This window comes from Microtus oregoni, unplaced genomic scaffold (genome assembly GCF_018167655.1).
Source record: "Microtus oregoni isolate MIOR12 unplaced genomic scaffold, Mior012 000015F_ref0000493, whole genome shotgun sequence".
In the NCBI taxonomy this organism is placed as follows: domain Eukaryota; kingdom Metazoa; phylum Chordata; class Mammalia; order Rodentia; family Cricetidae; genus Microtus; species Microtus oregoni.
In genome coordinates, this window is record NW_024543074.1 from 46,651,449 (window position 1) to 46,664,169 (window position 12,721).

Here is a 12,721-nt window from a genome sequence, read left to right on the forward strand (position 1 = left end):
TTTTTAAGAAACGTTTCAGTTTAAATGAACTTCACCTTTGACCCCAGGATCATTGCCTGCAGCCCCACCCTTTGTATACACTGTCCCCCTGCCTGGCTCACCCTTTTCTCTGCATATCTTTTCTTTACTTTTTTCTTTTTTTTGAAACTTTATTTAACTTTATTTCATGTGCATTGGTATAACAATGTCAGATTCTTTGGAACTGGACTTACAGACAGTGGCGAGCTGCCATGTGGGTGCTGGGAATTGAACCCGGGTCCTCTGAAGGAGCAGTCAGTGCTCTTAACCACTGAGCCATCTGACCAGCCCTCTACTCTTTTCTTTCGTTAAGATTTATTTATTTTATGTATATGCTATTCAATCTACATGTACACCTGCACGCCAGAAGAGGGCATCAGATCTCATTATAGATGGCTGTGAGCCACCATGTGATCGCTGGGCATTGAACTCGGGACCTCTAGAAGAGCTGCCAATGCTCTTAATGGCTGAGCCATCTCTCTAGCCTGTTTGCTTGTTTTCGTTTTTTGAGACAGGGTTTCCTTGTGTAGCCCTGGCTGTCCTGAAACTTGCTCTGTAAACCAGGCTGGCCTTGAACTCACAGATTCACCTGCCTCTGCCTCTTGAGTGCTGGGATTAAAGGTGTGCACCACCACTCTCACTAGCTTGGTTACCTTCTCTTCCATAAAATCTTCCAGGTTTTTCTACATCCTAGAGTGGGACATTGTTCCTGGCAATATAGCCTGGTGGTTTCAAGTGACACACGGTTAATGTGTGTTCTGCGTGTCTACCACAGCCAAGAAGAAAGTTTCCATCCCTGACTCTTGAGCCTGTGAGTGAGGCCTGATGTGGAACATGTGGCCAGGAAATGCTTAGGTCAAACATTGCTCATCAGAAAATCTGAGCTCTGGGCTTGTTTATAGCTCAGTTGGTAAAGTGTTTGCCCAGCAAGCACAGACCTCTGGGTTCAATTCCCAGCACCACGTAAACCCCAGGCACACCTGAAATCCCAGTCTTCGGAAAGTGGAGGCAGGAGGATCTGTAAGTCTAAGGTCATCTTCAGCTTCATAATGAGTTCAAGGTCAGCCTGAGCTACACAGGACCCTGTCTCAAAATCTGAAATTTCATGTAGCAACACGAAGCCCAACCAGCGGACGCTCTCACGTGGTGAAACTTTGCTTCAAGCACACAATTATTTAACATACTTCATCAACAGCAGGCTCTGGGCATAAGGTAGATTTGACATGTCATGTCAGCCGTTTTTGTTTGGACTGGGGTCCCATCCCTGTAGTAGCTCATCATACATATGCAAATACAGGTTGATTATCCTTCATCCAAAAGGCTTGGGACACATGCATCTTGGATTTTTCATTTTTCCTTTTTGCATTTTGGAATGTTTGCATTTACATAATGAGATATCTTGGAGATAGTCCCAAGTGCAAACATGCAATGCGTTTATATTCTATTTACATATTATTTACATATCTTGAAGGTAATTTTGCATGCTATTAATAATTCTGTCTCCTAAGAACAGTGTCACGCTGTAGAATTTTCCAGATGGGGCGCTATGCTGACACTCAAGAAGTTTCTGACTTGGGAGCACTTCAGATTTGCAGGTGAGGGCTGTTAACTTGTCACAGGAGGGAGGAAGGAGAAAAGGGACAGAAAATGGATGAGCCCTGGCACTCCATAGCCAAGAAGGAGCCGTGTTCAGCTTTGGGCTGGGGGTAGCGGAAATGGTTAGGGAGAGCTACCTGGGGAAAACGTACTTGGGGACTCGGATCTAGTTAGGATGTGGTGAACATGAGGGGAGGGAGGCAGTGTGGGCAGAGAAGGGCCCAACTAAAGCAGGGAGTGGGTCCTGATCTTTAGGACAGAGCTGATCCAGTCATGACCTGCAGAGGTGGTTCTGGGCTCATCTCTGATGAAGCCTGGGTTAGGAAGGCGTCCCTAGGCCTCTGAATAAACTTTCCTTCTGGGTGAGTGTTTGGGCCTCTGAGAGACTGCTGGGTGGAGGGTGGTTAATGGGAGTCAGTGGCCACCGAGGAGCGGAGCGGGGTGGTGGTGGTGGTGGTGGTGGCAGGGCTGAGAGGTAGGCAGAGGAAAGGACATCCCGCTTTGTAGTCAGAAGGACCTGCCTGACTCAATGACATGCTTGTGATGTCCCTTGTATCCTGCAGAGGATGGGAGCGGGAAGCAGAGGGCTGAATTGCTCTGAGCTGTGGAACTTCCTAGGGGGAACTATTCATTTCTCCTTCCTCGGACTGATGCTCTATGGTCCCCTATCCCGTTGACTTGCCCATGGAGAGATTTTTGCGGTTCAGGAAGTTTGAGAAACACTTATTTTATTCTGTAGAGAAGGCTTATTTCCCATAAGCCTTGTTCAGATCTAGTTGGTAGGTTTTTGAGTGGCAGTTTTTCCAGTCTCATGGGTGCTCCTGTGCCCCATCTCAGGGCCTGGCTATGAGGCCTATATGGGTTGTTTGCAAAATAGGCATTTCCATGGTCTGGAAAAGGGCCTAAGCCTGGCTCTGGATGAGAGAGAGAGAGAGGGAGGGAGGGAGGGAGGGAGGAAGGGAGGAAGAGAGAGAGAGAAAGAGAGAGACAGAGAGAGACAGAGAGAGAGAGAGAGAGAGAGAGAGAGAGAGAGAGAGAGAGAGAGCCTCAGGGAAGGACTAGGAGATGGAGATGGTCTGGCTAATCCCAGAACAGATCTGGCTGTTGTGTGGTCAGGCTAGTGAGTTAAGGCAGGACAAAGTCCAGGCAGACTGGAAGGACAGAGCTCCAGACTGACTGGATGCTCTAGGCAGTAGGATTAGGGGCGGGTGTCTTTCCCATCAAAGCGACCCATCCCTGTCTCAGACAATGGGGAACCGACAGCTACTCCAGCCCTTCTTGAATTTCCTGCTAGAAATACCAAGGAGTAAAGTATCCCGAGCCTTGCTCATCCTGGGTTCAAATTCCTCCTCTGATCCACACTATCCTGCCTGTGGGAACCCCTCTCCTTCCTGATCAAAGTCGTAGGATCCACCAGAGACTTTCATCACCTTCTGCCCTCCGTGAAACCCCACAGCTGTTTTTACAAGTCTCAGTTCTGCTTGAAGTCACTTTTCCTCCAGGAGATCAGCTGGCTCCCGGATGTTTCTGGATGTTCGAGAAGCAAATAAAACCACAGGCTGCACATGAATCACGAGCAAAGCCCCAGGCAGGCTCAATCTCCTGCCTCAATCAGTGACCGGGATGGCCCAGCCCTTGAGTTTGTTTAAGGTGGGAGTCATGCCATTCTCTTGAGTGACAAGTTCAAGTTAGGTCCCAGGTCAGCAACCCAAGACAGGGAATAGCTTCAGGTTAGCTGACTTGGAATCGGGGTTTGAATTGGCCCTGGCAGCAGCAGTGCTATGTGGCTTTCTGAGTGGGTAGGCTGGATTACCTACTAACACGGCAGCCCCGGTGGCCTGGAATTCAGTATATAGACCAGGTTGGCCTCTCAAACTCACAGAGATCCACTCACTCGCCTCTGCTTCCAAAATGCTAGGATTAAAGATGTGAGCCACAACTCCCAGCACCTTTAAAAAAACATTATTTGGGGCTGAAATGATGGCTCAGTGTTTAAGAGCACATGTTGATGTTGTTGCAGGGGGCCTGGGTTTGGTTCTCAGAACCTACATAATGGTTCACAGCCCTTGGTAACCCCAGTTCCAGAGATCTGAAGCCTCTAGTCTCCATGGGCACCAAGCAGGCACACGGTCCACATGCATATATATACAGGCAAAGCACACAAATAAACGGACAAATAAATAAGTAAATAATATTAGGTCCATCTATAAAATGATTTATTTTATTTGTAATTATGTGTGCCAACAGAGGCTAGAAGAGGATGTTGGATCCTTTTTATTTTAATTTTATATGCATTGGTGTTTTGCCTGCATGCATGTCTGTGTGAGGGTGTCGGATGCCCTGTAACTGAAGTTACAGACAGTTGTGAGCCGTCATGTGGGAGCTGGGAGTTCAGCCTGGGTCCCCTGGAAGAACAGCCAGGGCTCTAAATCACTGAGCCATCACTCCAGCCCCCAGGAGAGGGTTACTGACAAAGTAAACGTGAGTTGTTGGGCCTGGAGGCTCCATCCCTGGGGGCTCAAGAGGACCAGCCACTGAGAGCTTGGGTGCCACTCACTTCACATTGGGGACGGCAAGGGGCTGATGCTGTCTGCTGCCTCCGCCAGTGCGAGGGTGGGGATGGAGGTTATCTGGGAGTTGGTCCTTTTTAGTTTTTAAAAGTGCATTTATTTGTGTGAGCGTGTGTGCATGCATGCGGGGGGCCAGAGGCCAACTTCTGGGCATCAGCTGTCTTCCTTCCACTTTGTGAGTTTTGGGGATTGAACTCTGCTCATCGGCCTTGACAGCAAGTGCCTCTACCCCACGGAACCATCTCTCTGGCCCCGTTCTGTTTCTATGGTTTGGACAGAGCCTCTTATAGCTGGCCTTGAACTCCTGATGCTCCGGCTCCCATCTCCCACTGCTAGGATTACCGGTAATCATCATGTCTGGATTGAGTTGGGTCCTTCTTACTGTGGCGCACCATCCCTGTGATTGGCAGGAAGGAACCAGACCAACAAACTGGCCATGTTTGGATGCAAGCAAAGCTGGGTGACCGTGTTGCTTTCTTACTGTAATTAATGCTGACAGCTCCTGCTGGGGAGATGGAGCTCTCAAAATGCACTGGGCTGGGGCCCCTGGATGAGGGGGCTTACCAGGATTATCAGTTCAGGACCTAGTAATTAAGCCCCAGATGTTGACGATTCATCAAATTACAAGGCTGGTGGGGTCTGAGGTCCCAGCCGGGGGAAGTGTGCGTTACTCCGCGAAAGCTCCATGAACCTTGTCCCAGCCTTTACCAGGGTGGGCCAGTGGGCGGGAGTAGGGCAGGCCCCTCCAGGCAGGTCAGCCCCATATGGTTCTGATTTGTCAGGCCTGGCCGCTTGCGTACCCATGGACTGTCGTTCTGGTCTAGCTTTCCCAATTTCCCAAACTTGAGTTCCCAGCCCCGGGGCAAGTGAAGAGAGGGCCTCAGTGTGGGGGATCCGGCCCTGGCTTGTGTCCTGCTAGTGGCCTGCTGCTCTTTCCAGAGACCCTAGGCCTGGGTGCTTGGCGGAGTTGCCAAGCAAGCTGAAGACTCACAGGTGTGTCTGAGCTGCATGCGGCGGTGGATGGCTACGAATGCAGCCCAAGCTAAAACTGCAAACTTATTTAAAGTATTATTTTTTTGCACTGTTTTTGTAAGTTGATCACACATTCTCAAGTGTGAACTTTGTATGAGATGAGCAGATGACGGCTCATGAGGTGGCTCAGACTCCCTGCCGAGTCTGACAACCCATAATTCAGTCCCTGAAACCCACATGATACAAGGAGAGAACTGGCTACCTCCAACTGTCCTCTGACCTCCCGCTTTCAGACCGTGGCGTGCACGGCCTCTCTCTCTCTCTCACACACACATACACAAATAAATATTAGATATACAGACGATGATGTCCTCGTGCAATATCAAAGACTAGAGGTTTTGTCAAGTAACCACCATGAGGTTAAAAAATAAAAACAAAACCCACCACTACCACCACCACCAAACCTCAAACCAACCAAATTAGCAGCCATGTTGAAACAAAAAACCTGGCAACTCACTTCACTATGAGGAGTTTGGAAGTGTCTTGAAAAGTAGGAAGACCTCCCAGCCCCTGGGACACGATCTTGCCTGCCCAGGACTGTACTGCCTTCTCAGTTGCTCACGGCTCCAGGGCCCTGGCTCACTCTCTCCTGCTCCACATCCGCTGACTGCCCCAGAGAGTGACCTGCCAGTTCTGTAGGGGCACGGGTGTGCAACCCTTGGCCTAGGTCTCTTTCAGCTGTGAGCTGAGCCACGAAAGCAGCTGGCTTCTATTTGGTGGAGAGGGCTTGCTCAGTGAGTGGCCTGGGTTGGCTGGAAGCAATTACGTCTATGTCCCCAGCACACAGCATGGCTGGAAGAGGTGGTATTTAAAGCACTAAGCCTTTGAACTGATCCCAAATATCTGCTTAAATTACTTATTCACCCATTACTGGTATGTGGTGGGGAGAAGCATGATTACCTTGTCAGGTATCAGGAAAAATTGCCCCTCTTCGGGGAGGAGGAGATAAAAGGCCTTGACTTTCAGTGGCTGTGGGGGAATGGGGTATGGGAGTGGGGACTTAGGCTGTATCTGTCTGAGATGCTGTGTGCTGGGAATCACTAGACACAGCAGACAGGTTGGGTACCCTTTCAGCACCAAGTGGACCATTGTGTGACTCCAACTTCTCGCTGGACCCAGAGACCAGTGACAGAGACAGCTCACGGTTGATGGAACTGTGGATGCGCTCTCTCTCTCTCTCTCTCTCTCTCTCTCTCTCTCTCTCTCTCTCTCCTTGTTCACCAGCAAAATCTCTAGGCCGTATCCAGGCCAAGCCCCTGCTTTGCCCTTGTTCTGACGGGGTGCCTGCTTCTGGCCTCCCCTGTCCGCTCACACATGATTTCCTAGACTTCTCCTCTCCCCTCTCTTGTACATTGGAGGTAGACTTCAGCATGAGGCAATATACCGCCTAGTAACCTCTCTCCAGCTCTCCCGCCTGGAGCAGCTGCATGGCCCTTCCTTGATTTCCATGGACAACAGAGGCAGAAAAAGCGATGCCCCCAGCAAAAAGGGATTCCCACCTTTTCTTAAAATATCAGAAAATGCCTCGAGGATTGTGCTACGCGGACTGACTGTGGGCCCCATCTAGATGCCTCCAGTCCACCCAACTCAAGCCCCCTAGTTCTCTAAACTTTTGAGCTGGCTTTTTTTTTTTTTCTCTCCATATCTGGCTGAAGCCTGCAAGACACCAGTGAGCTCATGAGCTCACATTTCTGGAGCTGAACCACCTCTCTGGTCCTTCCACACTCCCTAGCACGACTTGCTTCCTTCCCAGACCAGCCTCAACTATCTTCCATCCCTGACTCCCCAACTAGACAAGGGACAGAGGATGCCATGCTTGGCTGTGTCCCTGCCATTTTTCTCGGATGCCCATGTCCTTCTTTGGGATAGGGGAGTGGAATGGGTGGGGTGGCTCCCCAGGGACTTGGAAGTCAGAGGAAGAAAGCAGTTGACCCCTCAATGAGGCTAGCTGCCACAGCTGCTTCCTCCTCCTCCTCCTCCTGGCCCTGTGGAGGGTTGGGGGAGAGAAGGGGTGGGGGTGGGGCACTGCACGTCCCCATTTGCCGGCACCCATCTGGTTTTTGCTTTGCTTTGGTCTCTCTTTTTCTTTGAGACAGAGTCTCACTGACCTGGGACTCACTGTGTAGGCTAGGCCGGGCCTCAGACTCAGATCTGTCTACTCTGTGCTGGGACTAAAGGCATTTGTTACTCACTGTTTGCAGAGAGGGTCTCACACAGCTCAGGCTTGCTTTGAACTCATCACGTAGGCAAGGATGACCTTGAACTCTTGATCCTCTTTCCTGTACTTCTTGAGTGCTGGGATTGTTGGTGGGCACCATCATGCCTGGTTTTTATGTGGTGCAGGGATCAAACCCAAGGCTTGGTTTATATTAGGCCAACTACTAAGTGAGCCCCATTCCCAGTCCCCCTCTAGACTTTTTGTTCTTATATCACGTCTTCCTTCCCTCAGGCAGCAGCCCTGGCTCCCTGCTGTGGCCTTACAGGTACTCACAGCTATCTCCAACCCTTTAGGCACCAAACAGACTAACTGTGAATCTGGAGCTTAAGTGAATTGTGGCTCTTTCTCTTGATTAGTCATAGGCTCCCCAGAGGTGAGGAGCCTGGGATGTAGTTCTTGTATTTCTTGCTACTGCATCTGAAATGCCAGAGCCCTGAGCTGAGAACACAGTAAACATTTGTTGAACAATGTTTCTGATACAATGACAGCGGGTCCGTGAACAAATAAATAATCCAGTTTCCCGCCAGCACTGGTGTCTGATCTATGAGCACTAGAGGGCGACCTTGATCTGCTATCTGCTGGTTCTAGCCAGCTCCTGTCCTGGTGTCACAGCTTGGGAGGCCAGTCAGGACACCCTGCTTTTAGGATGCTTACCCATGCAAAGCTCTGCCAGCCTCAAGGGTTCCCCGTTGTTGGACTGGGTGACCATAGAGTGACAGGAACTGTCATTCACTGGACTCAGTGTGAATGGCCAGCCCTGGGGCTTCCAGGAGTTAACTACTTGGATCGCCTAACTGCTACTAGGGATTCTGGGAACATTTCTCAGAGGGGTCGGGATACGCCTGAGGTCACAGTCTATGGGGACCCAAGGCTCACGCTTTCTCAAGTCATGGGAGCTTGCAGGAAGAGCTTCCTACCCCACACCTGTCTCTACTCCAGTCTTTATTGGGGAGACACGAACATGGGTCACTGGCCTAGTTCATGCCTGTGAACCTGCTCCTCCATGCAGTATGCATGTGAGTGTGTGAAGTGAGGAGGATGCCAAGCAGCCACCAGCCTTCGGTTACCACTCCATGACGATATACTGGCAGCCAGCCAATTGAGGAGGCCACCCTCCTCTGCCTGGGGCCTGGACTCTCACAGGGCTATTTCCTCTCCGGCAGTGACCTGTGGTCAGGAGGCCCCGTGGCCCCTGGGACCTGAACACAGGAGCCTCCTGGCTGGCCGTGTTCATCTCCCTTTCCTTGACTGCCTCACCTGGGGCATTCAAGGGAAACTGAGGAAGGGAGAGCTAGACCTAGACAGCGCTAGCCCCAGGCAATGGCGGGACTCCTGAGGTACCTGTTTTGTTCGCCTCAGTGAAGATGGCTGGGGAGGAAGCCAGGATGGAGGCCCTCTACTGCAGGCCCAGCTGGCTCTGCCTTTGAGGTTCCAATCTGGGGACCATTATGGGGGATTCAGGAAGTCCGCTTTCACCCCTCCTCACTCTGCCCAGCATCTAGGGGGCTGGGAGCCGCCCTGCAGGGGTCAGATGCGAATGAGCCAGAGGATGTTAAAATTTAAAAAAGCACATGAATTTGGGGGTATTACAGATGAATCATTTAACTAATTACATTTTTACAATCAAAGCTGTTTTTGAACTAGGGGAGTGTAAGAAAGCATATGAGTTTGTGGCGTTCGTGGTTCCTTTTTGTTCGCTTGATTAATTCCAAACAGTCCAACTGAGTTATTCATTTTGAAATTGGTCCCAGGCCGGGGGCCCTGCCTCGCAGACCGCATTTCAGCCCCGAGCTCACATTGTCCTCTGGGACCTCAGTTGTTGATGCCCCGTGACTGATGTTGGAGACTTTGCAGGTCCTGCTTCCCTGGGCACTGTGAGTTTAGCCAGGCGAGGGCTGTGGGAGGTGCTGAGTCCCGGGAGATGCCTGCATGAGGGTTTCTGTTTCTAGTGAGACTTGCCCCATGCCCTGTGATAATCTGATTCCTCATTAAACCTTTTTATTGAATTTATTTATTGGGTGTTGCGTGGGTGAGCGCGCCACGGTGCCTGTGTGGAGGTCAGAGGACAACTCCCAGGAGTCAGTTCTCTCCTTCCACCACGTGGGTCCTGGGGACGGAACTCAGGCATTCAGGCCTGGTGGCACCTTAGCTGCTGAGCCGTCTTGCTGGCCCCAGATCCTAACCTAAGGTTTTTCACCTAGACTGAGCCTCACTTCTCAATTCTATCTTTTTCAGTAAACCACTGGGGTCTCCTCCTAGTGAGTTCTTCTTCCTCCTACCTCTACCCTGAGGTGGGGACACCCTTAAAATATGTGGTTGAGGAAATAAGGGAGACCCTCTTTCAAATGCTGCTCATCAGAAGTGCTGCGGGAGGCTGCAGGTACACTCAGTGGAAGACTGTTCGCCCAGTGTGCAATTAAAATCTAAATTCAGTCAAACACACGCATACACACACATCCTGGTGGGCTCAGTGGCAAATGTCTATAATGCTATCACTTAGACAAAGGAGACAGGAAGACTAGAGTTCAAGGTCATCTTGGCTGTGCTGGAAATTCTAGGCCAGCCTGGGCTACGTAGATTATTGCATGCACATGATGAGATAGCTTGGGATGCAGACTGATTCTTAAGTGTGAAATTCGCACACAGCTCATATATACTTTATACACTGAGTCCAAAAGAATCTCATTTTATTTTTATAATTTAGTTTTTGGTGTTTTGAGATAGAGACTCATAACCTAAGCTGGCCTGGAATTCTCTGTGTAGCCCAGGCTGCCCTCAGATTTTTGATCATCCTGCTTCAGCCTCCCAAGCACTGGGATTAGAGGTGTGTGCCATGGTGCTATGTTCCTGAAGGGGACTGGATGCAATGTTTCCAGTATACTGTGTGTGTGTGTCTGACATCAGGAACCTATTGTTCTAAACCACCCTTCCACTTCATTTACTGAGGCAGTCTCTTAAGCAAACCCCAGAGCGGCCAGCTTGGCTGGTCCTGGTGAGCCTGTCTCTACCCTCTGAAGTGAGGACTACAGCTGGCCTATCATATGCTTTCAACATACCTGGCATTTCAGTGGGTTCTGGGGGTCTGAACTCTGGTTCTCATGCTCTTGAGTCAAGCATTTTGACTGCTGAGCCATCTCCCCGGCCCCTGTACCTATGCTGTGGCTGTCACAGGTTGCGTGTGAAATTTTCCACTTGTGGCATGCTGTTGACATTACAAGCTTCTGATTGGGGGCATTTCAGATTCTGGAATGGAGATGCCCAACCCACTCAGACCTGCCCAGAATTACACAGGGACTGGCAGTGCACCAGTCTCCACTGGAAGGTGGGTGCAGGAGCTGGCTGAGTTGGGTTACACCCAGCAATCCCTCTCCTTTCCCAATCTGTTGCTCACATTCCCTGTCTCTGGACACAGAGGACCACACTGTGTGGTCTGCTCTCTTGGGCCTTTTTTTCTGTGTGCACAGCGCCCATGCTTGCTCAGCATGGGAGGCCATCCCTCAGATAGAAGGTGTGGAAGAGGGAGGCCTTGGCTTCCCTTATGTGCACAGGGGCGTGAGCTGTGTAGGAGCAAAGTAACCTGAGAGAACTCAGTGTCTGGGAGTGGTGTGGTGTGCAGACTGGGCTGACTTCTAAGCAGGGTGAGAGAGAACAGAGACGGTGAAGAAAGGAACAGCAGGGCCCTGTGCAGGATCCAGAGAGCTGAGATCCAGGCCCTCAATGCTTGCCACAGTGAGTCCAGAAGATGAGCAGAACCCAGGCCCTAGCCTAATCTTAGACTTGGAGCCTGCAGAACTGTGAGCTACACAAACTCCCCCTCCATCCCTCTCTTTCATTTGTATACATGTGTGTGCACACACGTGGGGGCCAGAGGTTAAGGCTGCTTCCGGGGACTCTGATGGCTTTGAGGATGCACTGCCAGTTCAGGAGGCATGGGACCGGGGAGGGGAGCGATCTTAGACTGTTGGTAGCCATCTCTGGGGACAAGTGTTTCCTGGAAACAGAGTGAAATTTCTTTGTCCCTTTGTTTCCCGCTGCCTTAAAGAGCCTCTCCATCCAGTCTACAAGGTTCTGCACACAGGCTCCGGACACCACCACCACCACCACTCCTCCTCCTTAAAGCTTTTTTATCTGAGTATATGGACACGTGCCTGCATGAGTTTAGGTGGCACCATGTTATGAGCCTGTGGAAGAAGACATCAGATGTCTCGAAACTGGAGTTATAGGGGGCTGTGAGCCCCCTGATAAGGATGTTGGGGACGGAACCCAGGTCCTTTTCAAGAGCAGCCATTAACTGCTGAGACATCTCTCCATCCTCTGGATACTTCTTCCCCTTCCGCCACCTCCCTGCCACTTACTCCTCCCATCCTGGCCTCAGGTGGAGCTTCATGAAGCTGGCTCTAAATGCCATGACCTGTCCCCTTCTCTGAGAGTATTCATAGAGCTCTGTGTCTTGTCATTGAAGTCTCAGCCCAAATGACATTCTGTCCTTCTGGATTAATTGATCCAAATCACACAGCTATCTCTGTTATCTCCTCCCAGCACCCTCACCACACCCTCCTCTATTCTTTTTCTGGTACATTCTACTGTTTTCAGGACTGTTCACACTGCCTCCAGAAGGTAAGCGGGAAGCCAGGAAGCCATGAAAGCTCAACACCGAGAGTGAAGAACATGAAAACTCTAAAGAAGAAAAATCAAGATTTGCTTATAGCAAATAGAAGGCACAGTCTTATGTCTTCTGTTCAAAGGGTGAGAGGTGGAGGCAGGATAGACCGTGTGACAGACAAGTCATTTTCTTGCATATCTTTGAGAGGAAGAAAGGGATGTGAGAAACAATTTCAGGAAGACTCCATTGTACCCGATGATCTCTCTCTCCTACCCCTAGCTGTCTAAAGACTGTGACTGGGTCTGATTTGCCTTTGCGCCTTCCCTGTGTATATAGCACAGGGCCTGATATCAAGTCTTCTACTAATGAGATGCCAAAGAGACTTAAACATATGAAAGCTGATCCATTCCCCAAGGGCTGGAATGCCATGACTGGGGTTCCTCTGCAGCCACCATTGATAATTCATGATGCCCGGTGCTTAGAACTCCCCGCTGTTGATCAGTAAAGACTGCGTGTCCCTAGCTGCTCCTTTCATTTTTAAACTCTATACCTGCAATTCTAGTCTTCACCACTAAGTGGCAGCACAACACAAACTAACAAACAGGCTACCTCTTTTTAAGACTATGTCTCATGAAAATACACCCTAAATTAAAACAAGACACATACATATAGGCATATACTTAA

At 50.2% G+C, this 12,721-nt stretch overlaps 1 protein-coding gene across 4 annotated transcripts in view; it reads right to left on the reverse strand.

The window, feature by feature from the left end:
• The window catches only part of Col23a1 (collagen type XXIII alpha 1 chain), a 283,660-nt gene that overhangs the window by 34,854 nt on the left and 236,085 nt on the right, over positions 1–12,721 (reverse strand). The gene's annotated exons all lie outside the window — the stretch shown is intronic.